Genomic DNA, 26,717 nt, shown 5'->3' with positions numbered 1-26,717 from the left:
GGTACTAGTTGTGATTTCTTTTCGTTTATGGTGTACCCTAGGCATGTTATAAGCCTTTTTACAAACTCCAGATGTTGAAGAAGAGTGTCCTTGTCCTCTGCCTGAATGAGACAAGTGTCCAGATATGGATACATTTAAATGTTTGTCTGCAAAATGCAATTACTGGTGCCAGGCACTTTGTGAAGACCCTGGGCGCAGTAGATAAGCCAAAGGGCAGTGCAGAGAACTGGTAATGCAAATAGCCTGCTTTGAAGCGGAGGTATCTTCTGCAGGACTCCCTGACTGGGATATACAGGTATGCCTCTTAAGTCTAGAGCTGCCAACCAGGCATTCTTGCCTAGCATAGGCAGTAGCTGTTGTAGAGTCAGCATCTTGAATTTTGGAATGTCCAAGAAAGTATTTAGAATGGATAAGTCCAGAATTGGATGCCATTATTTGTCTTTTCTGGGTACCAGGAAAAGTCTTGAATAAAACCCTTGACCTTTTTCCTTTTCTCGTACTGGTTGAATAGACCCCATATCCATGAGGGACTTGACTTGTTTCTGGGCCTCTGCCCACTGATTTGGTGGCAGATCTGGCCATCCGTTTGGAATTGGCAACGTGTGGAAATGAAATCTGTACCCCTGGGATACTATGTTTAAGACCCACTTGCCCTGGGTAATTAGATGCCAGTTTTGAGCATGAAGTGCTATTTTTCTCCACAAAGGGGCTGTCAAAAAATAAGTGTTTGGAGATGGCAGAGGAAAGTCATTGAGAATGTTTACTGCAGGGTGGTGCTTTGCTACCTCCTGATTTGGAGGTGGAGGCACCCCATTGTTTTGTCCTGTAGGATCCTTGTGAATATAACCTGGAGCCTTTGGAGCATCTGGGTTTGACCTGAGTGGCTCTGTTGGACACTGGAAAGGACCAATTCTTAGTAGGCCAGTGCCTACTGAACCTGGGTGGCTACACTTGCAAGAAATCTTTTACAGTTTACATAGATTTAGCTTTGTCTTCCACATTTTTTAAAGCCTCTTCTGCCTTATTACCAAACAGACTGTCCTGCTGTAAAGGAGCATCCAACAATTTAGCTTTAACATGATCAGGCAGATTTTGCTCCTTGAGCCAAGCATGCCTTCTTATCACAGATCCAGTTATGGCGGCCCTGCAAGAGGCCTCCAAGGAATCAAAACCACATTGCAAAGTATGCTTTCCAACTTGTTCAGCTGAATGCAACAAGTCCTGTAACTCTACTTTCCACACCATCGGAAATCAACATCATTTTCTGTTTCAGTAAGCCCATAACATGCTGTTGATATTTAAGCATATGAAATTGGCAGTTTAAAGCTCTGATTGCCAGGGTTGCAGACGTATAAACCTTCTTAGCCCATCTATCCAGTGCCCTGGAGTTTCTATCTGAAGGGGTAGGATTTTTGGCTGTAGAATTCTTAACACCCCCTTGGGACTCTGAGAAATAGTTTCAGGGTCAGCAGCAGGATTTTTGAAAAGAAATTTGTGGGAGTCAGGAACCCTGTAATATCTGTCTGGCTTACTAGGAGCCGGAGACAGGGAAACAGGAGCCATGCTGGATTCTGAGAAATCAACAATGTCTAAAACAGGAGGTATAGCCAAAGGCCTATACTGAGGAAGAAGAAAATCTCTAAGCCTCTTTTGGGATTCTGAAAAGTCCTGACTCTCCCAATGAAAATGCTCCGTTAAAGTATGCAAAGTCTCTCCAAAAGAAAAATCCTCAGAAGGAGAAGCAGAAGGGATGGATTCCTCTGCATCAGATTCCTCATAAGGTGGAACAGAAAATTCCTGATCAGAGAGGAATCAGAAGAAATGCAAACCTGATATGAGGATTCATAATCAGTGCCTTACCTAGGCCTCTTAGCAGGGGGGGGGGGGGGGGGTTGGGAAACCCCTGATCAAGGTAATTAAATCCTCAGCCATTTTGATCATTTGTTTTTTAGGCATAGGGGCCTGAGCACGTGGCTCATGCATCGGTTTTTTAGACATAGAAGTAGGTCTTGGCCTTGTTTTTGATGATGGCGTTGGTTTAACATACAAATGTTGAGGCCTGAAAACACCCTCAGAAGCCGGTGCCTGCTCAGCGGCTTCAGACCCATCCAAGGGAGAGACATCCGCGGGTTCAATACTTGGAGAATCTCATGGCATACCAGACTCCGAATGGGTCTCGGTAGAGGCCTGCAACTCAAAAGTAGTGGGCATCAGGGGCTGCGAAAGTGCCTCATTGAGTACCGGCAACTGGCTTAGGAGAAGCTTCATCGTCGGTTTTGGACCGCGGATAGTCTGTCTCTGTCTTTCTCCCTGCGTTTTTTGTGAATTCTGGTAGTCGGATTGGTAACAGATGATATTTCAGGACAGTTAAATCTTGAACCAAAGTATTTAGAAGCAAAAATGTACCGACTCTTAATAGTGCGTTGGTTAAATTTAGCACAAAACCGACAGCAAGGCATGTTGTGATCAGGGCCTAGGCAAGGAATACAGTACAAATGAAAATCCTTATGAGGTATTTGCTTCCCACAAGTAATACAATTATTAACTTTTACTGACATCGGTAAAGAGCAAGCAAAAGTTTCCCCAACGAAAATTTCAGGAGTTGGCTGAACAGCACTTGCGAACTGCTTCTGCTTCGGGCATGGCAAGAAAGACAGATTAAAATGGTGTTGGCTGCATGTTTTATACCCCTGACGACCTGACGTCATGGAAGGGGAGACAGCAACTGACGCAGGACCCAAGACTTTGTTATTCAGGCCAACTGACAGGAACCTGTCAGTAGATTGCCCAAATGTAATGACTGCAACAGTGAAACACGAAGAATATTGCCATCTGGGAAGTTGTTTTCAAGCTTGCTCCCAAGAATACAATCTGTTGGCTGTGTACCAGATGTAATTTCTTTTCATTGATGGTGTACCCCAGTGAAGTTAGAAGTCTCTTTACAAATGTCAGGTGCTGGAGTAGCAATTCCTGACTGTCCGCCTGAATCAGGCAATTGTCCAAGTATGGGTAAATTTGAATTTTTCTCTGCCTGCAATACGCAATGGCTGGAGCCAAGCATTTTGTGAATACCCTGGGTGCAGAAGAGAAGCCAAAGGGAAGTGCAGAGAACGGATAGTGCATAGAGCCTGCTCTAAAACAGAGATTTCCTGCAAGATTCCTTTATGGGGATGTGCAGATAAGCTTTTTTAAGTCTAGGGTGGCTAGCCAGGAGTCCTTGGATAGCATAGGAAGCAGCTGTTGGAGAGTAAGCATTTTGAATCTTGGAACCACCAGGAAGGTGTTGAGAATAGACAGATCCAGGATAGGGTGCCAAGAGTTTTCTTTTCTGGGTAACAGAAACAGTCTGAAGTACAAACTCTGTCCCCTTTGCCCTGCTGGGACAAGTTGAATAGCCTTGGTACTGAGAAGAGAAAGTACTTGCTTTTGGGTCTCTGCCCACTGGTTTGGGGGGAGGTCTGGCCATCCACTTGGGGTTGGCAGTGAGTGGAAGTAGAATTTGTATCCCTGGGATACAATGTTCAAGACCCATCTGTCCTGGGTAATGTACCCCCAGTTTTTTGCATGCAGGGCTAGTTTTCCTCCTAAGGATGCAAGTACTTGGTCAAGGCTTGGAAGAGTTACGGATAAGTCATTGTGAAATTTTACCATAGCGTGGTGGCTTACTACTCCCTGTTTTAGTGGTGGGATCACTCCATTGCTTAGATCTGTACATACCCTGAGAATGTAGTTTTGGTGGTCTGCTGCCCCTGGGTTTGGACTGAAGGTCTGGGAGGAACTGGAAAAGACCAGTTTTTAGAAGGCCACTGCCTACTGAATCTAAGAGGCTGTACCTGTAGGAAATCTTTAACAGTTTGCATAGATTTAGCTTTTTCCTCCATCTTTTTTGAGGACGACTTCTGCTTTAGTGCCAAACAGACGTTCTTGGTTTAACGGAGCATCTAGTAATCTTGCTTTGACATAGTCTGGCAAGATTTGTTCCTTAAGCCAAACATGCCTTCTAAGAACAGACCCGGGGACAGCAGCCCTGCAAGATGCGTCTAAGGCATCAAAACCACATTGCAAAGTATTTTTCCAACTTGGTTAGCAACTTTTGTAAATCTTTATGTTCTGCATAATCAGGAATCATCATTTTCTGTTTAATTAGCTTCATAATATGTTGCTGATACTTTAACATCTGAAACTGGCAAATTAAAGGCCTGATAGCAAGAGTAGCAGAGGTGTATACCTTCTTACCCCATCTGTCTAAAGCCCTAGAATACCTGTCCGAAGGGGTAGGGTTTTTGGCTGCAGTAGCCTTAATGCCTTTCGGTCTCTGGGAAATGGTCACTGGATCTGCAGCAGGATTCTTAAAGAGGAATTTGTAGGAGTCAGGTACTCTGTAGTACCTGCCAGGTTTCCTGGGAGCTGGAGGCAAAGTATCAGGGGTAATACTGGATTCCATGAAGACATCATCTACAACTTCCAGCACAGGAGGGATAGCTAGAGGTCTGTGCTGAGGCAAGTTTAAAAATTCCCTGAATCTCTTTTTGGACTGTGGGTAGTCCTGGCACTCCCAGCGGAAATGCACTCATTGGGTGTGCAGGGTTTCACCAAAAGAAAAATCTTCCGGTGAGGAAGCAGAGGGAATGGAATCCTCTGCATCAGAATCCTCATAGGTAGATAAGGGTATGGTTCCTGGTAATCAGAAGGGTAAGAGTCATCGGACTCATGATCTGAAGAATCAGAAGGAAAATCGGTTCTTGGTCTTTTTGAGGGGGAAGGCTGGCTTCCCCCAATTAAAGTAACAAGGTCTTCAGCCATTCTAAGCATTTGTTTCTGTGGCATGTGGGCCAGAGAATGTGCTTTGGTCGTTGGGTTCCAAGGCGTAATGCAAACTCTGGGCCTGAGAAATTCAGTATTTTTGGTTTGAAACAAAGTCGTTGGTCTAATATGAACATCGGAAGACCTGAATACACCCTCAGACGCCGGTGCCTGCACAGCGGCTCCGGACCCATCCAAGGTAGAGACATCCGCAGGTTCCTTAGTCGAGGAAGCATCTCGCAGCATACCGGACAGTTAATTGGTCTCAGTAGAGACCTGCGAATGTGTAGAAGCGGGTATCAGGGGCTGCAAAAGTGCATCACTGAGCACTGGCGGACTAGCAACTAGCTTAACGGAAGCATCGTCTGCAGTTTTGGACTTATGCGGTCTGTCTCTGTCTTTATCCTTATATTTTTTCAGAAGATCGGTAGTCGGATGGCTTATTTCGGAATACGGAGAATGAAAGAGAAAGAATTTAGCGACAAAAATAGCCAGACAACAAATAGTCTGGGCGTTGAACAAGGCACAAAACTGGCAGCGAGGGACGTCGTGGTCTGGGCCTAAAGAGGTGATGCAGTAAGAATGAAAATCTCTATGAGGTATTTGCTATCCACAGGTAAGACAATTATTAATGTTTTCTGACGTCGGTTACAGCAAGAAAAAAGGATCCCCAGCGAGGTACTGACTGGCACTTGCGAACTGCTTCTGATTCTGACTCTGCACGGCAAGAAAAGCTGATGTAATGGCGTCAGCTGCATGATTTATACCACGGACGACCTGACATCATGGAAGAAGCGACAACATCCAACGCAGAAATCCCCAGACTCTGGTATTCAGGCCGACTGAGGGCTACCTGTAGGCGTATAACCCAAATGTGATGACTGCAACAGTGAAACATGAAGACCATCTGCACTTTGAGTGCCTGGTAACCTGGGAGGTGAGAGCCAGAAGGGAAGACAGTGAAGCTTTGGCAGCACAATGTGGTGCATCAGCCAACTCGGCTTTCTCCAAGAGTGATACACCATATTTAGCCATATGCATCTGGTAGTTAGTAGCCCTGAAGGCCAGAGTGGCAGAGGTGTAAATTTTCGTGCCCAGACGCTCCATGGTTTTGCTGTCTTTGTCAGTAGGAAGGATAATTGTGGTGGAAGTTTAGATTCCTTATCTGGGAAAATGGAGATGGTGGCAGAGTCTGTTGGTGGACACTTGAGGAGATGCTTGGCAGTCTCAGAGACTTTATAAAGTCCATCAGGTCTGCGTGGAGCAAGTGGTTGTGAGTTGAGGATTTAAGGATGCTGAGGAGAAGGCCATCCAGAAAGGCAAGCAGAATTGGGGGAACAGCAGACGGGCTTGGGGAATCCATCCGAATGAGGTCATACCACCTTTTTTGGACAGCAGTCATTTCAGAGGATTCCCACTTAAAATGCTCTTTCATCTTGGAGATGGTTTCCCCCAGAAGTCAAATCCTCAGCTGGGGAGTCAGGGTCAACAGATTCATCCTCTGGGGAACCATACCCCAATGGAGATGAAAGCTGTGAAGTGTATGAAAGTGATTCCAAAGATGAAGAATCAGAGAGATCTTCTTCTTCCTTCATGGTTGGGTCAGTGGTTTGAGGCCTTGGACTCAGAAGTGGAAGTGGGAAATTAGCAGTTAGGACACAAGGCCATGAAGCCATTAAACAAACTTTGGCTGAAAGCTGGCCAGTCAGGCATGCTTTCTGTAGGAGTAGAGATATACTTCCTTCAGACGCTCATCAGGCCTCTTTAAAAAAAGAGACTCTGGAGGGATCGGACGGACCTACTGAAACTGCTGGCCCACCCTCCCCCCCCTGACGTACTGACATCGGTAAAACCTCTACGGACGTGCCCTCCACATAGGATTGTTCAGCTTCCGTGGAGGTACTCGCAATATCAGAGGCGGCAGAGCCCGATTCCTCTACCAGGCTGAAGTCAGCCACAGGCTGAGGGTCAGACGCAAGAGACGTAGCTGTAGTAGAAGGCCGTATGGTCTTGGCTTTCTTTTTTGGCTGTTCACAAGGTACATCGGAGGAAATCTCCATCCCTAAAGCTATTTGTTTAGCCTTTGATTCTCTAAATATAAGCTAGGCGCGTACAGATGGCTGCGCAATCTTTTGGGCACAAATGTCTGCAATGGAGCAGGCCTTGTAATCATGCGACTGTCCCAAACAAAAGAGACACTGATCGTGGGCATCCTTGTGAGGTATCTGACAGCCGCACTTACACTTGCCCTTTCCGGATGACAAACAGACATTAAATTAAAGAAAAGGACTGAAAGGTTCTCCACAGGGGAACTTAACCGATTTCTTGAATCTAACGGCCGTGAAGGCAGGGACACCTGCCATTCGACCGGCAGCTGAGAAGTTCTGATTTGGAGCGTGCAGGCGTCACTTTTATGGCCCACACTCCTTGAGCCACATCAGACATCCCACGCACCATATGGTGACTGAAAACTTTTATATACTGGCTGGACGTTCGCGAAGCAAGAGGAGTAAACCCATATGTTGAATACTGCAACATGGGAACAGAAGGACATCATTACGGTGAGTACATAAGTTTTTTTTTTTTTTTTTTTTTTTTGAACAAAGCGTATTATTGAGTACTGGAGCTGTTGTTTCAGATCCAAGCCCCCACATGAGGAGAGGATGAAAATTTGGAAATATCAGATTAGAAGTTTTTGACAACAAACTTATGACATTAACAAAACTGCCAGCGTTCTTCAAAATAAAAAATGCATCAAAAATATTTAAAAGGGCATTCTTTTGTGTGTCCATATGGGGACTAATCTGCCAGAAATGAAACCTGTAGTCAGTTGGCTGTTCCTCGAGCAGCTTCTCAGATGATATTCCTTGAGGTAGCAAGAAAGTTCTGAAGAAATATTCGCTCAGAATGCTCATTTCTCAGCATAAATGGGCTGTCCAATCATCATTCAAAAGTGGAGGTGTGGGAGGAAGCCACAGCATTGTGAAGCTGGCCAGTTGTGTACCAGGCATGACACAACCCAAACAGCCAAACGTAACTGCAGCAGTGAGAGTAATGAACATCCAATGTTGTCTGGGCCAAAAAGGGGTCAACACAATTATTTCTGGAGACTCCTCCTGAATCCCTCTGCCCACCTTAGTAATGGGTGCTAAAGCAAACAATGCCCCTTAACTTATTAAAAAACATTCCATAATGCTGCCACTACACAACACATGCACAGACATACAAACACACACTAGCACTACATCTGTGGCAGATGGCTTAGAGGAATAAGGAGCTGTTTCCTGTGGTCCAGTGGTGCAAGGTTGGTTTTCTATGTCTGTGCCGACTGGCACTTGCGAACTGCTTCTGCTTCGGGCTCCTTCACAGCAAGAAAGACTGATGTAATGGCGTCGGCTGCCTGTTTTATACCCCTGACGACCTGATGTATGGAAGAAGCAACAGCATCAGACGCAGAAATCCCAAGACTCTGGTATTCGGGCCGACTGAGGGCTACCTGCAGGCAGATAAAGTACAGTTTTGTACCTACCATAAATGTAGATGTTCGAGTGTATACCCTGCTGCAGTCATCACACTTGGGTTATCCTGTCGTCAGGCGGTCCTGCAGTCGGCCCGAATTCCAAAGTCTTAGTCTGGCATCGGTTGCTGTCGCTTCTTCCCTGACGTCAATGCGCCAGGCATCAGACGCCATTTTCTTCAGTTTTTCTTGCCCCAGATGTCAGGTGCCCCCAGAAGGAAGGCAATACATAAATTTATGTAATAATGCAATGCAATATAATCAAAAAGCAGTAGTTGCAAGCAAATACACCATAAATGAATACCCCAATCAGGTTGTATGAGGAGGTGTTAGCCAAGAGGCCTGTCCCAAGAGGGGAAGGAGGGAGGGAAACCTGGAGTGCAGCGGTATTAGCACTCGAACATCTACATTTATGGTAGGTACAAAACTGTACTATGTTCATCGTGCATACAGCTGCAGTCATAACAGATGGGTAGAATCCCAAAGCTAAAAAAAGGGTGGTAGGCACTAGGTGGAACTAGGAGGAGCCAGGATGCCCTGCAAGACTGCAGTGGCAAAGCCTGCTCTAGTTTTGGAGTATAATGGTAAGTGGTACTGCTTGGAGAAGGTATGCACAGAACTCCAAGTGGCTGCTTCCAAAATATCTTTGGTAGGAACCCCTCTGAGGAAAGCTGCAGAGGTAGCTGTGGCCCTTGTGGAGTCAGATCTGATGCCTGCAGGTACAGTTTTACCATGAAAAGAGTAACAAAAGCGTATGCAGTGGGCTATCCATTTTGAGATTGTCTGTTTGGAAATTGGCTTCCCTTGAGCACCTGTAGCATAGGACACAAAGTTGTTCTGATTTTCTGAAAGGCTTTGCTCTGTCCAAATAATAACGCAGCTGTCTGTGGATGTCCAAGGAATGTAGTAGTCTCTCCCCTTTGTTTTGAGGATTAGGGTAAAAGGTAGGTAAAGTGGATAGCCTGATTCAAAGCTACCCTGGATACCACCTTTGGCATAAAGGACAGATTGGTTCGTAAGGAAACTCTGTCCGGATGGAAAATGATGAAAGGCTGCACAGCCATGAGGGCTTGTAGTTCCAATACCCTGCGAGCTGAGGTGATAGCCAGAAGGAAGGCTGTTTTCCAGGACAAATATTGCAATTCTGTTGAGGCAGCTGGCTCAAAAGGAGGCAAGGTCAGTTTTTCTAGAATGAAATTGAGGTCCCACGCAGGTACTGGTTGTTTCCTTGGGGGATTTATATTCTTAGCCCCTCTGAGGAACTGTCTTAAGAGGGGGTGAGAGAATAAAGGAGGATCAGTGTTGTATTCTGCAGAAATGGCTGAGGCATGGATTTTGATGGAGGAGAATGAAAGTCCACTGCTTAGCATCTCAGCTAGATACTGTAATATTTCAGGTAAATTCAGTATTCCAGGATTCTGGCCCTTTTTCTCATTCCAGGCACAAAACAGTTTCCATTTTGCGGAGTAAGCTTTTCTAGTAGAAGGCCTTCTGGCCTCCAAAATGACATCCTGCACCTCCTTGGAGAGTAGGGTCTGTTGTGAAGTTAAGGAATCTTCCATGCGGCCAGATTGAGTGTTTTCAGCTGACTGTGAAGAGTTTTGAAGCTGTGCCAAGTCAGAAGAGGCATTAGAGGTAGGGTCCATGGTGGGGAATGCGTCAGGCTCCTCAGGAGTGGGTACCAGTGTTGTCTTGGCCAGTCTGGAGCAATGAGAATCAACTTTGGTCTGTCTGCTCTGGTTTTTAATAGAACTTTGGGCAGCAGAGGAAGAGGTGGAAAGGCAAACTGTCATTGTTGTCCAACTGAAAGAGAGTGCGTCCACTCTCCAGGCCTGTGGATGAAAAGTCCTTGAGCAGAATTTTGCCAATTGGTGATATTTGTGGGAGGCAAAGAGATCTATGTCTGGCCTTCCCCATGCTTGAATTATCTCTGTAAAAACTTGAGGATGCAACTTCCATTCGTGTGGATCTGTCATATTTCTGCTTAGGTTGTCTGCCAGTGTGTTTTCCTTGCCTGGCAAGTACTGTGCTTGAAGTTCGATTTGTAATTCCAGAGCCATGTTCCAAAGAGACATGGCCAGCCTGCATAGGGGGTATGAATGGGTTCCTCCCGGTTTGTTTATGTACCACATTACTGTGGTGTTGCCTGTCCTTATCAATAGTTGACCTGGATGCAGAAGGTCTTTGAAAGCTATAATAGCATTTATTACTGCTAGCATTTCCTTTTGATTGATGTGTAGGTGCTTTACTTTTTGGGACTATTTGCCCTGAATGCACCGATCTGTCATGTGCGCCCCCCAGGCGTAGTCCAAGGCGTCTGCTGTGATGACTTGATTTGCTTGAGGCTTGCAGAATGGGAGACCTGTGTTTCTTTGGCATGCTTGAGCCCGCCACAGAAATTCCTTTTGAAGACATGGAATCAGTGGTATTGTTTCCAAACTGTGGCTGTGTTGAGACCATAGGTTTTTCAGGTAATTGAAGTTTCCTCATATGCAGCATTGCACATGGGATTAGTAGGATGCAAGATGCCATGAATCCCAGAGCCTGCAGGATTTTCCTTGCAGTCAGCCTGGTGAAATTTGCTAGTTTTCTGAAGTATTGAGTTAGTTGCCCCTGTTTCTCTGGCGTGAGGTAGGCCATCTGGGTGTGTGTGTCCAAGTTGGCACCCAGGAAAATTATTGTTTGAGAGGGTATTAGCCTTGATTTCTTTTTGTTGACTGTGTATCCCAGAGAATTCAACAACATTATTACAAAAGCCAGATGTTTCAGAAGTATGTGCTTGCTGTCCGCTTGGATCAGGCAGTCATCCAAATATGGGTATATTTGTATCCTTTGAAGTCTACAGTAGGCAATTACTGATGCCAGGCATTTCGTGAATACTCTGGGCGCAGTAGATAAGCCAAAGGGCAATGCAGAGAATTGATAATGGGTTGAACCTGCAAGAAATCTGAGGTATCTTCTGCAATCTTGTCTGATTGGGACATGCAGGTATGCCTCCTTGAGGTCCAATGTTACCTGCCAAGACTCCTTGCCCAGCATGGGAAGAAGCTGCTGTAATGTGAGCATCTTGAATTTTGGCACTAGTAAAAATGTGTTTAAGATGGATAGGTCCAAAATAGGTCTCCAATCTTTTCCCTTCCTTGGTACCAGGAATAGTCTGGAGTAAAAACCTTGACCTTGTTCTTGTGTAGGTACCTCTTGAATAGCTTTCATGTCCATGAGATCTGAAATTTGTTTTTGTGCCTCTGCCCTTTGATTGTGTGGCAGGTTTGGCATGCCTCTCATTTTTGGAAGTGTGTGAAAATGAAATCTGTAGCCTCTGTTTATAATGTCCAGGATCCATTTGTCTTTTGTGACAATATGCCAATTTTTCGAAAATAATGCCAGTTTTCCGCCTAAAGGTGCTGCCATTTGAGCCTTGCTTGGCATGCAAAGGGGAAAGTCATTGGGTCTGCTTTCTGAATGGCTGTGAACTATCCTCACCACCTCTTTGTGTAGGAGCTTGCCACTGTCTGCCTCTAAACAATCCTTGAGATTGCCCTCTGCCCCTCGGGCGCCTGTATCTACCTCTTTGGGGTCTGTCCGTGGCTGGAAAGGACCAATTTTTGGAAGGCCAATTTCTACTGAAACGTGGAGGTTATACCTGTAGGAAATCTTTCACTGTTTGCATTGATTTAGCCTTTTCCTCCATTTTCTTTAATACCTCCTCAGCTTTAACACCAAATAATACATCTTTTTGCAGAGGGGCATCTAGTAATTTAGCTTTGACATGATCTGGTAAGGTTTGCTCTTTGAACCAGGCATGTCTACGTATGACTGATCCTGTAACAGCAGCTCTACATGAGGCCTCTAAAGCATCAAAACCACATTGCAAGGTATGTTTACCCACTTGTTCTGCACTATGCATCAAATCCTGCAACTCCTTCAGGTCTGGTTGTTCAGGTTGTGACATTTTGCTTCTCAACTGTGATAACAGAAACTGTTGGTACTTTAACATATGGAACTGGCAGTTTAATGCCCTCATGGTTAAGGTGGCCGAGGTGTATACCCTTTCCCCCCACCTTTCTAAAGCTCTGGAATCTCTCTCTGAAGGTAATGGATTTTTAGCAGTGGAGGCCTTAATTCCCTTGGGGCCCTGTGAGATAGTTTCTGGGTCAGCCGCATGGCTTTTGTATAGGAATTGGTGTGAGTCAGGAACCCGGTAATACCCGTCAGGCTTGACTGGGGCTGGAGGTAAAGAATCTGGGTTAAGGCAGACCTCCGAATACACATCTAGAATGTCTAAGACAGGAGGTATAGCCAGAGGCCTGTGCTGAGGGAGCAATAAAAAATCCCTAAGCCTTTTCTTGGAGTCTGAGTACTCTTGGCCTTCCCAGTGGAAGTGTTCCCTCAAGGTATGCAAGGTTTCCCCAAAAGAGTAATCCTCAGGGGGGGAGACAGAGGGAATGGACTCCTCTGCATCAGAATCTTCAAAAAGGGAGTATGAATGTTCCTGGTCATCAGAATGCTCTGAAATAATGGAGGCCTGGTCCGAGGAGGGGGATTCTTCCTCCACTCTGGGCCTTTTGAACCCCTGATAAGAGTGATCAAATCCTCAGCCATTTTGAGCATCTGCTTTTTAGGCATGGGGCCTTGAGAAGGGCCATGTGGAGCTTCTCTCTTAGTATGCATGGCTGCTTTAGACTTAGTGAAAGCCTCGATGGAAAAACTAAAGGACGGCCTGAAGACACCTTGAGAGGTGGCAGACCTGTCTGGACTCTGAGTTTCACCGCCAAGAGTGGCTTCGATATCGGTAGTCGGGGTGTGGGCAAAAGAGCCTGCGACCTCGGGTACAGTAGACACCGCCAATGAAGTGTCGTCGATAGTCAGGGGCTGAGTAGGCGCCTCACTGATAACCGGACCACCTGTAGTCGGCTTTGGCGTGGTGTCGGTAGAAACTGCGGACCTCGTATGTCGGTCCTTATCTTTGCGTCTTTTACTCAAAACTGGAGTCAGAGTATCCGACGACATAATGTAATTAAATTTTTTGCCAAAATAGTGTTGGGCGAACTCGGCCCGACGCTTAATGGTGCGTTTGTTGAATGTAGCACAAAAACAACAGGCCGAGACGTCGTGGTCTGGGCCTAAGCAAGGAATGCAGAGGGAATGAAAATCCTTATGTGGTATTTGCTTCCCACATGAAATACAATTATTAACTTTGTCTGACATTGGTCTGAGGCAAGAAAAGTTTCCCCAACGGGGTACTTAGCTTTCAAGAAGACTTTGGTTGCAAAATATTCGTAATCTCAGGAGCTGGCCGACTGGCACTTGCGAACTGCTTCTGCTTCGGGCACCACGCGGCAAGAAAGACTGAAGAAAATGGCGTTGGCTGGTTCTTTTATACCCCTGTTGCACTGACCAGGGAAGAAGCGACGACAACAGACGCCGGACCTAGACTTTGGAATTCGGCCAACTGAGGATCCACCTGACGGCAGGAAAACCCATCTGTTATGACTGCAGCTGTATGCACGATGAACATCCAGTGCTGCCTTGGCCAATAGGGAGTCACTAGCAAGATATTTGGTTTGTCCTTCCCGATTTTCAGAAGGACTTTCTGAATCAGAGGGAAGGGGGGAAGGTGTACAGCAACTTCCCCTCCCAGGTGAAACAGAAGCAGTCTACTCTCCAAGCTTGGGGGAAGTAAGTCTTTGTGCAGAAGGTTTGCAGCTGCCTGTTCTGGGGGGAAGCAAACACGTCTACTTGTGGAGTGCCCCACAAGTGGACTATGTCTAGGAAGAGCGTCCTTTCCAGCATCCATTCTTGCTGTGGAGAGGATGTTCTGCTCAGGAGGTCTGCTTGCTTGTTGTCCTGCGAAGGGATGTAGCTGGCTTGCAGGGATACATTGTGCTAGGATGCTAGGTCCCAAATTATTAGGGCTAGCCTGCACAATTGGTATGTCTTGGTACCTCCCTGTTTCCCTGTTTGTTGATGTACCACATTACAGTGGTACTGTCCGTCCCTATCAGAAGAGGACCTGGAAGCAGTAAGGGTAGGAAGGTCTGAACAGCTAAAAGAACTGATGTCATCTCCTTTACACTGATGTGTTTGGTTTTCATGGGAGGTTGCCACTGGGCTTGGACTCTGTAAGAGTGCAAGGTGGCTCCCCAACCTGAGTCTGAGGCATCTGTATGCAAACTTTGTGTGGGTTGAGGGCGGCTGCAGTGCAAGGGCCGGGTTTAGTTGTACTTGTTGGATCCATCAAATTATTTCCTTCTTTAAACAGGGAAGAAGGGAAATGACTTGTTCCAAGTGGTTCTGGTGTCATGACCAGATATATTTTAGGTACCACTGCAGTTTTAGCATATGCATTCTGGCCAACGGTAGCATGGGAATGGTTGCTGCCATCAAACTCAGGAGTCGAAGGAATTGCCTTGCAGTGACGGTCTGGGAGAGCAAGACTTCCTGGAAGTGGGAAGTTAGAGATAGAACCTTGTCCTGTGGGAGAAAGGCTTTCATTCGTTCTGTATTGATTCTGCAACCTAGGAATATCTTGTCCTTGCTGGGTTCAAGGAAGACTTCTTGAGGTTTGGAGTGAACCCTAGACTTTGTAGTAGGGACATAGTGAAGTGTAGATGTCTTAAGAGGGAATCTTCTGATTGTGCTAGGATAAGGATGTCGTCCGGACATGGGTAAATCTGGATTCCTTGGGTCCTGCAGAAGGCAATGGCTGAAGCTAGGCACTTGGGGCAGTGGATAAGCCAAAGGGTAAGGCCGTAAATTGGAAGTGCGAGGATGGGCCAGAGAAATGCAGGGAATGTCTGTGTGAGGCCCTGATGGGAATATGCAGATAAGCATCTTTTAGGTCCAAGGTGCCCATGGAAGCATTGAGGGTATGAGGGGTAGGAGAGTGGGAAGTGACAGCATTTTGAAGGCTGATACCTGCAGGAAAAGGTTTAGGAAGGAGAGATCCAAAATGGGTCTCCAGGGACCGTCCTTTCGAGGAACCAGGAACAGACGGGAGTAGAATCCCTTTCCTTCTTGCCCTGTGGGAACAGGCTCTATTGTGCCTTGTTGCAGGTCTGACAGAATTTGTGGAAGGAGATGTTTTTTGGGGGGAAGTGGAATGCCTTTCCAGGGAGGAATTTGTTTCCAGGATAGAAAATATCCTTTTTAAATAATGGTTAATACCCATTAGTCTGTGGTGATTTTCTGGTAGAAGGGGAAACAATGGGTAAGGTGAGCTGAGAGGGGCAGATGAGCAAGGCAGTCACGCATTACTGGGACCTTCTCTGTCCTGAAAGGGCCGTCTAGGCTAAGGAGGTGGGGCCAGTGGGCCAGGATGAGGAATGTCTTCTAGTTCCTCTTCTGGGTCTGGTTACTGAACGAATTGGTTAAAGAAGTGACTAGTAAAAGGGTGCAAGGTACCTATCAGCCTATCCTAAAAATTACTACCAACAACGAGAATAACATCTCACCCATTCCACTCACTAACATCAACATTCCAGCACAGAATTCATTACCCAACATCAACTCTAGACTAATCTTAACTTACCATGTGAATAGTGGTTTTGTTATTGACATTATTAAGAAGAACTGGGAGATATTTAAAAACAATCCCACTGTTTATGGTAAATTGGGTGTTAGTCCTGAAATAACCTTCAGGAAGGCTAAGAACTTAAAATTACTGTTTGAACGCACGACTTGTAACTTTACACGAACCCCAGGCATGTACAAATGTCAAAATTGCAACTATTGCAAATTTATATATGAATCTAATAGATTCTATATAAATAAAAGAGGGTTCGACATGCGCTGTAGAGCCAATTGTAATACTTGTATGGTGGTGTATCTAGCCCAGTGCCAAAAATGCCCGGGATTTTATGTGGGTAAGACCGAACGAAAGTTCCGTGAACGCATTTATGAACACCTTTATGCAATCAAAAAAGGTAAACAGGACAACGCTCTAGCTAAACACATTTCAACACATAGTGACCATAATTTTAAATTTATGGTCATTGAACATCTACTGGAACCCAAAAGAGGTGCACCACTCCAGCTGCTCCTTCAAGAACTGGAACTTAAATGGCAGATCAGATTAAATGCGTATTCTTACCCAGGTTTGAATGACAACTGTTCTATCAGTTGCATATTGAAACTAAAAAGTCTCACTAGATAGAGTAACCTCCTATCTAGTGTTTAACACACAAACTTCAAGATATGTTAATTTTATTTATCTGTGCGGTTTGAGATTACATAGGGTTTGACACTCCTGTCTAAAGTCCATGCAGCATTTATTTTAATACCTATCCTAGGTTTAAAATATAGTTTGGTACACATTTTTGCATCCAACGAGTGTATTTGGATGGGTATATATACTTAGTTTAAAGGCAGTGTTTAATTTAATTTTTAACACCAGAATATATTAGAGTCTACCTGGTTTAATTTATTTGATTTTAACATTTTTTATTTGTTTTAAAGTATATATTGTGTTTTGAATGATGACTTCACTAGGCTTTGTGGGGTAAGCCATAGTGTATTAACAATTGCTAGCCAATTGACTTTCAATTGGAAGAATTAACTAATTTACTAATTAGTGATGCTTTTTGCACTTGAGTATAAATATGCCTGCTTGTTTTTTATACTTTGTCTGATGAGGTCTGCTGCTTAAGCAGACGAAAAGCGCTTCACATTAAAGTCCTGTTGTTCGTGGCTATTTCTTCCTTTTTTGTGGTGAAAGCTGTGTACTCCTGTTCCTCTGTTTTTCCTGGTTTGCTGTTTTCGAATTTTAGAAGTTTGTTGCAGGTCTGACAGAATTTGTGGAAGGAGATGTTTTTTGGGGGGGAAGTGGAATGCCTTTCCAGGGAGGAATTTGTTTCCAGGATAGAAAATATCCTTTTTAAATAATGGTTAATACCCATTAGTCTGTGGTGATTTTCTGGTAGAAGGGGAAACAATGGGTAAGGCGAGCTGAGAGGGGCAGATGAGCAAGGCAGTCACGCATTATTGGGACCTTCTCTGTCCTGAAAGGGCTGTCTAGGCTAAGGAGGTGGGGCCAGTGGGCCAGGATGAGGAATGTCTTCTAGTTCCTCTTCTGGGTCTGGAGGAGGAGGCAGCAGAATGTGGGTTATGTCTAACAAAGGTAGTCTTAAGCTGGGTAGTTCCTATATAATTTGGGTATAGGGGATACCAGGAGATGTTTAATATCCTGTAACTCTCTGCTTTTTTCTTGCAGATTCTTAAATAGGTCTGCAGATTGCTTTCCAAAGAGGAAGTTATGATCCAGGGGAGCATCCAAGATTTTGGACTTGAAGTCCTCTGGTCGATTCTGTAGTCTAAGCCAGGAACATCTCCTAAGGACAGATGCTGATGCTGCAGAGTGAGCAGAAGCTTCTGCAGCATCGTAGCTGCATCTTATAATGTGCCTAGCCACTTGTAGTGCTAAGGACAATTTGGAGGAGATATCTGTGCTAATGGGACTGTCGGGAATTGAAGTCAGCAAAGAGATGGCTTGGGCTACTAAGTCCAGGGCATACTTGGTCATGTGTGTTTGATAGTCAATGGCTCTGAAAACCAAAGTGGAGGAAATATACACCTTTTTGCCTATCCTATCCATGGATTTGCTATCTTTATCCGTGGGCAACAGAGAGGCAGAAGGTACAAACCTAGACTGTTTACCAGGGGCAGTGGCAATCACTGCTAGGTCTGCTAAGGGTGGCTTTATGAGGACTTTTTGTTCCTCTGGCACCTTGTAGAAACGGTCTGGGTGTTTAGGTGCAGGAGGCTGTGAGTCAGGAGTTCTAGAAGCTGCAGTAAAGGCATCCAAGTATGCAGGAAGAACAGGGGGTACCAGCTGAAGGGGAGGGGGACTCCACTTGCAGCAGTTCAAAATATCTTTTTTGGGTTTCTGTCATTTGGGAAGTATCCCATTTGAAGTAAGTCTTTCATTTTGGTGATGGTTTCACCAAATGTAATGTCTTCAGGTGGAGAATCCCCCTCAACAGAATCCTCATCAGGAGAGTAATATGCCTTGGGAGAAGCAATCTGTGATGCACAAGAGATGGATTAATCCGAGGAAGACTAGGTAGATTCATCTTCTTCTCCTTCCTCAAGGAGGGGAGCCATGGGAATAGAAGCAGAAGTAGGCCTAGGGCTTAGAAGAGGAAATGTAGTTGTGGGGGAGGCAGACGGCTTAAGGGCCATAAATGCCTGCGCATAAGAGAGGATGCGAAGGCCTCCCAGTCTGGAGGGGCTTCAGAAGCAGGCGCAATATATTTAGTTTTCTGCTTCTCTTTGGAGTCCGTCAAGAGCTGGTTTTGGCAGCGGCTGTATCCAAGGTCTGGATCCGGGTCGAAGGCACCCCTAAATCTGGTTCTCCCCTCACATCGACAGGCATTGGTGTCTGAGAAAGCTCCGTGGACGTGCCGGACGTCGGCTGTGCAGCAGCCTCCGTGAGGGAGGTCAATGGAGCCGACTGATCCGAACACTCCTTAACTCCTACATCGGTAGTTGGCAGGGCGTCCGGGTGCAAAGCGGCAGGCGATGAAGGCCTAGGCATCTTGGCCTTTTTACACGGAGGTTCTTGGGCGGCCTCTGAAGTGGGATCCATCCTGACAGCCAGACGTCTGAGAGCGAGACGTTTGAGGAGTTGGTTTTCTAAGTAAAGGTTTAAAGCTGCCAGATAGCTACACAAGGTCTCAGGCACAAAAGATTTAAAAACAGGGTAGGCGTTATGGTAGTGTTACCGGCCTAAGCAGAAAACGCATTTGTCATGGGCGTCCTTATGGTGAATTGGGCACCCGCGTTGGCACTTTCCCTTTTTACCTGACATCAGTTGAAAGCTACAACAAAAAAGCCTAAACAATGCGAAAGATCGATAAAAAAATTAGAAATGCAAAAAAAAAATCAATGGGTTACTTATCTATAGTCAATCCAATGTCTGGCGAGCAATCGTACGATGCAAAGTCATCTGCTGCTGTAAAGTTCTGAGGATTGCGCGTGCAGACGTCACACATAGGGTCCCTAGTTTATGGCCCTACATGTGACGTTTCACGCAGCTGCAACAGCCAAGCTGAAGCTTTTGTATAGGAGCAGACGTACAGGTCGCCTGAAGGCAGAAAATCCCACACCAAGAATACTGCAACATAGGAATAGAAAGACATTTGATAATGCACAGATCCTGCCCTGAAGCGAAGCTATTTCCTGCATGACTCCCTTATAGAGATGTGCAGATAGGCTTCTTTTAAGTCTAGGGTGACTAACCAGGCATCTTTGGCTAGCATAGGTAGAAGCTGCTGCAGGGTGAGCATTTTGAATTTTGGTACCACCAGGAAGGTGTTGAGAATTGAAAGATCTAGGATTGGGCACCAAGTGCCCTCTTTTCTGGGTACCAGGAAAAGTCTGGATTACAATTTTTGACCTATCTGTTCCACAGGAACAGGTTGAATTGCCCTTATAGAGAGCAGGGATTGAACTTGGTTTTGTGCCTCTGCCCACTGGTTTGGAGGAAGGTCTGGGAACCCTTTTGGGGTTGGCAGTGAGTGGAAGTAGAATTTGCACCCCTGGGATACAATGTTGAGGACGCATCGGTCTTTGGTGATGGACTTCCAGTTTTTTTGCATGAAGGGCAAGTTTTCCTCCTAGGGGCACAAGCGGCTGGGCAGAGGTGGGGAGTGGAGTAGAGAAGTCATTGTGGGGATACACTACTGCTTGGATCGCTGCATACCCTGAGACTGTAGTCTGGGCGGTCTGTTTCCCCTGGGTCTAGTTTTAGATGGCCTGGAGGGGGCTGGTAGGGACCAGTGTTTCGAGGGGCAATGCCTACTGAATCTAGAAGGCTGCACTTGTAAGAATTCTTTAACTGTCGGCACATATTTAGCTTTTTCTTCCATCTTTTTAAGAACCTCTTCTGCTTTGGTGCCAAACAGATGGTCCTTGTTTAAAGGAGGGTCTAATAACTTTGATTTGACATGGTCTGGCAAGGTCTGCTCCTTAAGCCAAGCATGTCTTCTCAGTACAGAACCAGTGACTGCTGCCCTGCAAGATGCTTCTTGGGTGTCAAAGCCACACTGCAATGCATGCTTACTGACTTGGCTTGCAGAATGCATAAGTTCCCGCAATTCTTTATTTTCTGCACAGTCTGTAAAGGTAGCTATTTTTTGCTAAATAAGTTCCATAACATGTTGCTGATACTTCAGCATGTGAAAGTGACAATTCTAGGCCCTAATGGCGAGAGTTTCAGAAGTATATACTTCTTACCCCATCTGTCCAAAGCTCTGGAATCCCTGTCCAAAGGGGTGGGATTAGCTGTAGTTGCCTTGATACCTTTAGGCCCCTGGGAAATGCCCTCTGGGTCAGCAGTAGGATTTTTGAAAAGGAATTTCAGAGAGTCAGGTACTCTGTAGTACCTGTCTGGTTTCCTAGGAGCAGGGGATAAAGTATCAGGAGTAAGACTGGATCCCATAAAGACATCATCAACAACTTCCACGACTGGGGGTATTACTAAAGGCCTATGTTGTGGCAATTCTAGAAATTCTCCGAGTCTCTTTTTGGACTGAGGATAGTCTTGGCATTCCCAATGGAAATGCTCTCTTAAAGCATGTAAGGTTTCACCAAAAGAAAAATCCTCTGGAGGAGAGGCAGAGGGAATGGATTCCTCTGCATCTGAATCCTCATAAGCAGATAAGGGCATGTCTTCATAGTCAAAAACCTCAAAGTCGTCGGCTTCTTGGTCTGCTGAAGCTGCTGAGGACTGATCTCTTTTCCTCTTAGCAGGGGAAGGCTAACTTCCCCTAATCAGCATAATAAGGTATTCTGACATTCTAAGCATTTTGTGTTGTGGCAAGGGAATAGGTGCATGCGCTTTGTCCGTCGGTTTTCTAGGTGTAGCGCATACTCTTGGCCTTAGAAAATCGGTAATCGGTAGTTTTAGACAGAACTGAAGTCATCTGTGTCGAACATCGGTAGTGCGAAGAACTTCCTCAGAAGCCGGTGCCTGCTAATTGGCTCCGGACCCATCCAAGGTATAGACATATGCAGGTTCCATGGTCGAAGAGTCTCGCGGCATGCAGGACTCCGAATGGGTCTCGGAAGAGGCCTGCAAATCCACTGAACCGGGCATCAGGGGCTGTGAAAATGATTCACTGAGTACCGGCAAACTGTCGACTAGCTTAATGGAAGTGTCGACGGCAGCTTTGGACCTGGGCAGTCTCTGTCTTTATCCTTACATTTTTTCGGAATATCGGTAGTCGGATGACTTACCGAAGCCATTTTGGAATACGGACATCAAGAAAGTACAGTTTTGTACCTACCATAAATGTAGATGTTCGAGTGTATATACTGCTGCAGTCATCACACTTGGGTTATCCTGTTGTCAGGTGGTCCCGCAGTTGGCCGAATCCCAAAGCCTTGGTCCGGCGTCGGTTGTCGTCACTTCTTCCCTGACGTCAGTGCGACAGGGGTATAAAAGAGGCAGCTGACGCCATTTTCTTCAGTTTTTCTTGCCCCAGATGTCAGGTGCCCCCAACTAGGAAGGCAATACAAAAGCTATGCAAAAATATCTTAATAGATAAACAATGGTACTAGCTGTTAGCAAATACACCATATAGACATGCATCCAATTGATTGATGAACATGGAGCTAACACTAACACCCTGGTATGTAGATGGGATGGTGGGAGGGTAACCTGGACTGCAGCAGTATATACACTCGAACATCTACATTTATGGTAGGTACAAAACTGTACTATGTTCACCGTGTTATACTGCTGCAGTCCTCACACTTGGGTTGAATCCCAAAGCTATGGATGGGTGGCTGGTACTAAACTGGGTTAGGCGAAGCTAGGATGCCCTGCAGTACTGCAGTGGCAAAACCAGCTCTGGTGTTTGAGTATAAAGGAAGGTGGTAGTGCTTGGTAAAGGTGTGCACTGAACTCCAAGTAGCTGCCTCCAGAATGTCCTTGGTTGGAACCCCCCTGAGAAAGGCTGCTGAGGTTGCTGTAGCCCTGGTGGAATGGGACTTAATATTAACAGGCACTGCTTTCCCATGGTGTGAGTAGCAAAAGCTGATACAATGTGCTATCCATTTGGAGATGGTCTGTTTTGAAATAGCCTTTCCTTGTGAACCAACAGCATAGGATACAAAGAGTTGGTCAGTTTATCTGAAGGTCTTTGTCTTATCTAAATAGTAATGTAGCTGTCTGTGAATGTCCAAAGAGTGAAGGAGTCCCTCTCCTTTATTCTGGGGGTTTGGATAAAAGGTGGGTAAATGAATGGTCTGATTCAAAGCCACACTGGATACTACTTTTGGCATAAAGGTAGGGTTAGCTCGTAAAGAGACCCTGTCCTGATGGAAAATGATGAAAGGTTCCACTGCCATAAGTGCCTGTAGTTCTGAGACCCTGCGTGCTGAGGTAATAGCCAGCAACAAAGCAGCTTTCCAAGACAAGTATTGTAGTTCTGCTGAGAATGCTGGTTCGAAAGGAGGCAGAGTTAATTTTTCTAAAACAAAGTTCAGGTCCCAAGCTGGCGTTGGGGGTTTTCTGGGGGGTCTTATATTCTTAGCCCCACTGAGAAACAGCCGTAGTAAAGGGTGTGAGAAAATAGAAGGATCCGTATTGTATTGAGCTGAAATGGCTGAAGCATGGATCTTAATGGATGAGAATGAAAGGCCTTGGTGTAGCATCTCAGTTAAGTATTGCAGTATTTGAGGAATGTTAGGTATCCAAGGATTTTGGCCTTTAGCCTGGTTCCATGCACAAAATCTTTTCCATTTGTCTGAGTAAGTTTTTCTGGTGCTGGGCCTTCTGGCCTCCAAAATGACATTCTGGACGTCCTTTGAGAGAAGTGTTGATTGATAGTTCAAGGTATTCTCCATGCAGCTAAATTTAAAGTTCTGAGCTGGCTGTAAAGTATCAGAATTTTTTTGAGTCAGCAGTAGTGGGGATTGAGGCAAGATCCATGGAGGGCTGTGAGTCAAGTTCCTTAGTAATGGGTACCAGTGCTGGAGTGGCCAGTCCGAAGCAATGAGGATCATTTGTGGTCTCTCTGATCTGACTTTCAATAATACCTTGGTCAATAGAGGTAGTGGTGGGAAGGCATAGACTGTCAATGCTGTCCAACTGAATGATGGTGCGTCCACTTTCCAGGCTAGGGAGTGATAAGTCCTTGTGCAAAATTTCTGTAGTTGGCAATTGTTGGGGGAGGCAAATAGATCTATGTCTGGACATCCCCATCTTTGAGTTATCATTGAGAATACTTGTGGGTGTAGTCTCCACTCGTGAGGATCTGCCATATTTCTGCTTAATTCGTCTGCCAATATGTTTTCCTTTCCTGGCAGGAATTGTGCTTGCAGTTGTACTTGGTAAGTCAATGCTGTGTTCCACAAGGTCATTGCCTGTCTGCATAAAGGGTAGGAGTGTGTTCCTCCCTGTTTGTTTATGTGCCACATCACTGTGGTGTTGTCTGTCCTTAGTAGTTGTCCTGGATGCAAGAGGTCCTTAAAGGCTGTCAGAGCATTTTGCACAGCTAGCATCTCCTTTTGGTTGATGTGAAGATGCATTTCTTTTGCAGACCATTTGCCCTGTATGCACTGTCCTGCCATGTGTGCTCCCCAGGCGTAGTCTGAAGAATCTGTTGTCATAGTTTGGTTTGCTGGAGGTAAGACGAAAGGAAGACCCTTGTTTATTTGACATGCTTGAGCCCACCATAGGAACTCTTTTTGAAGGCATGGAATGAGAGGTATACTTGATTCAAGGCTGTGTCTGTGTTGAGACCATACACTTTTCAGGTACCATTGTAATTTCCTCATATGCAGCTTTGCATATGGGAGTAGTTGAATGCAGGATGCCATGAACCCCAATGCCTGCAGGATTTTCCTTGCAGTGAGCTGGGTAAAAGTTGCCATCTTTTTGAAGTATTGAGTCAATAGTTGTTGTTTGTCTGGCGTGAGAAAAGCCATCTGGGCCGTTGTATTTATGCTGGCACCCAGGAATATTATTTGTTGCGAGGGTATTAGCTTTGACTTCTTTTTGTTTACTGTGTACCCTAGGCAACTGAGCAGCTTTATTACAAATGCCAGATGCTGTAATAGAATGTCATTGCTGTCCGCTTTGATCAGGCGGTCGTCCAGATATGGGTAAATTTGTATTCCTTGTTGTCTGCAATATGCAATTACTGATGCCAGGCATTTCGCAATTACTCTGGGCGCAGTAGATAAGCCAAAGGGCAATGCAGAGAATTGATAATGCGTTGTACCTGCCAGGAATCTGAGGTATCTTCTGCAATCTTGTCTGATAGGGACATGCAGGTATGCCTCTGAAGTCCAACGTTACCAGCCAAGACTCCTTGCCCAACATGGGAAGAAGCTGCTGAAGTGTGAGCATTTTGAATTTGGGTACCTCCAGGTATGTGTTTAGAATTGAGAGGTCTAAGATGGGCCTCCAGGCTTTGTCCTTTCTTGGGACTAGAAATAGTCTTGAGTAAAAACCTTGACCTTGCTCTTTTGTAGGTACCTTTTGAATTGCTTTCATATCCATGAGAGCCGAAATTTGCACTTGTGCCTCTGCCCATTGGTTTGGAGGCAGATTTGGCATGCCTCTCATCCGTGGTAAAGCGTGGAAATGAAATCTGTAGCCTCGGGTAATAATATCCAGAACCCATTTATCCTTTGTTACGATGTGCCAATTTTGTGGAAATAAAGCCAGTTTTCCTCCCAAAGGTGCTGCCAGGGCAATTTTGCTTGGCAGGCGAAGAGGGAAGTCATTGTGTTTGTTTCCTGAAGGGTTGAGATCTTTCGTCACCCCCTCTGAGATGTTGTTTGCCATTGTCTAGGCCTGAAAGAACCTTGCGGCTGGCCTCTGCCCCTTGGGCGTCTGTACCTACCTCTTTAGGGTCTGTCTGATGCAGGAAAGGACCAGTTTTTTGATGGCCAGTTTCTGCTGAAACGAGGAGGTTGTACCTGTAAGAAATCTTTAACTGTTTGCATAGATTTTGCCTTTTCTTCCATTTTCTTTAAAACTTCCTCTGCTTTGACACCAAACAACACATCATTCTGCAATGGAGCATCCAATAACTTTGCTTTGACATGTTCTGGTAAGGCTTGTTCTTTAAGCCAAGCATGCCTACGTATGACAGACCCTGTGACAGTTGCTCTACATGAGGCTGCCAATGAATCAAAACCACACTGTAAGGTATGCTTTCCCATGCTGCGTGCAGCAAATCCTGCATATCTTTGAAATCAGGTTGATCTGTCTGAGGGATCATTTTCTGTTTTAACTGTGTAATCAAGTACTGTTGGTATTTTGGCATGTGGAATTGGCAGTTTAAGGCCCTCATGGCCAAAGTAGCAGACGTATACACTTTCTTTCCCCATCTTTCTAATGCTCTGGAATCTCTTTCAGAAGGAAGTGGATTCTTAGCAGTAGAGGCCTTAACCCCTTTGTGACCCTGGGAAATGGTTTCTGGGTCTGCAGTAGGACTTTTATATAGAAACCTATGAGTATTAGGAAAGTACAGTTTTGTACCTACCATAAATGTAGAGGTCCGAACTGGATAGCATCTGCAGTCATAACAACTGGGTTGTCCTGTCGTCAGGATGCCCTTCGGTCGGCCGGATTCCAAAGTCCGGGTCCGGCTTCGGCTGATGTCACACTTCACCCGACGTCATCTCTGCTGGTCTTCGGGTATAAAGGCATCAGCCGACGCCATTTTCCTCAGTGTTTCTTGCCCCAGATGCCAGTTGCCCTTTTGGAAGGCTAAATTTTGGGTAAATGCCAATGTTTCCAAAAAGATAGAAGGCAAACACAAAAAATAAGCATGTATGTACATATATACAAACAAATACACCATAAGAGACTCCCCCCACCAGCTAGCTATTAGGAGGGTAAATACCCTAGGAGTACCACAGAGGGAAGGAGGAGGTAATCCTGACTGCAGATGCTATCCAGTTCGGACATCTACATTTATGGTAGGTACAAAACTGTACTATGTCCTTCATGGATGCATCTGCAGTCATAACAACTGGGTAGAATACCATAGCCAACTAGGGGAGGAGGAAGAATAGATTATGGTGTGGTTAGGATCCCTTGCAGTACAGCAGTGGCAAACCCTGCTCGAGATCTGGAATACAGAGGTAAATTATAATGCTTGGCAAATGTATGCACGGAGGTCCAAGTAGCCGCCTCAATAATGTCCTTGGTTGCCACTCCTCGTAAAAGGCTGTGGTAGTGGCTGTTGCCCTTGTAGAATGAGGCCTTATGTTCTGTGGAATTGGTTTTCCATGGAAGGAGTAACAGAATCGTATGCAATTTCCTATCCATTTGGAGATTGTCTGTTTGGAAATTGCTTTTCCTTCCCTTCCTGTTGCATAGGCTACAAAAAGCTGGTCAGTTTTTCTGTTACTTTTGTTCTGTCCAGGTAGTAGC

General features: G+C 45.5%; 1 protein-coding gene across 4 annotated transcripts in view; it reads right to left on the bottom strand.

Annotated features, from left to right (window-relative positions):
* SERBP1 (SERPINE1 mRNA binding protein 1) overlaps positions 1 to 26,717 on the bottom strand; it is a 1,097,797-nt gene that overhangs the window by 163,696 nt on the left and 907,384 nt on the right. The window lies entirely within an intron of this gene.

The sequence above is a fragment of the Protopterus annectens genome, chromosome 10.part0 (genome assembly GCF_019279795.1).
Source record: "Protopterus annectens isolate FY-2018-M chromosome 10.part0, PAN1.0, whole genome shotgun sequence".
NCBI classification, from domain to species: domain Eukaryota; kingdom Metazoa; phylum Chordata; order Ceratodontiformes; family Protopteridae; genus Protopterus; species Protopterus annectens.
The sequence above is the reverse complement of the archived record's forward strand: the minus strand, read 5'-3'. Positions and strand labels throughout refer to the sequence as shown.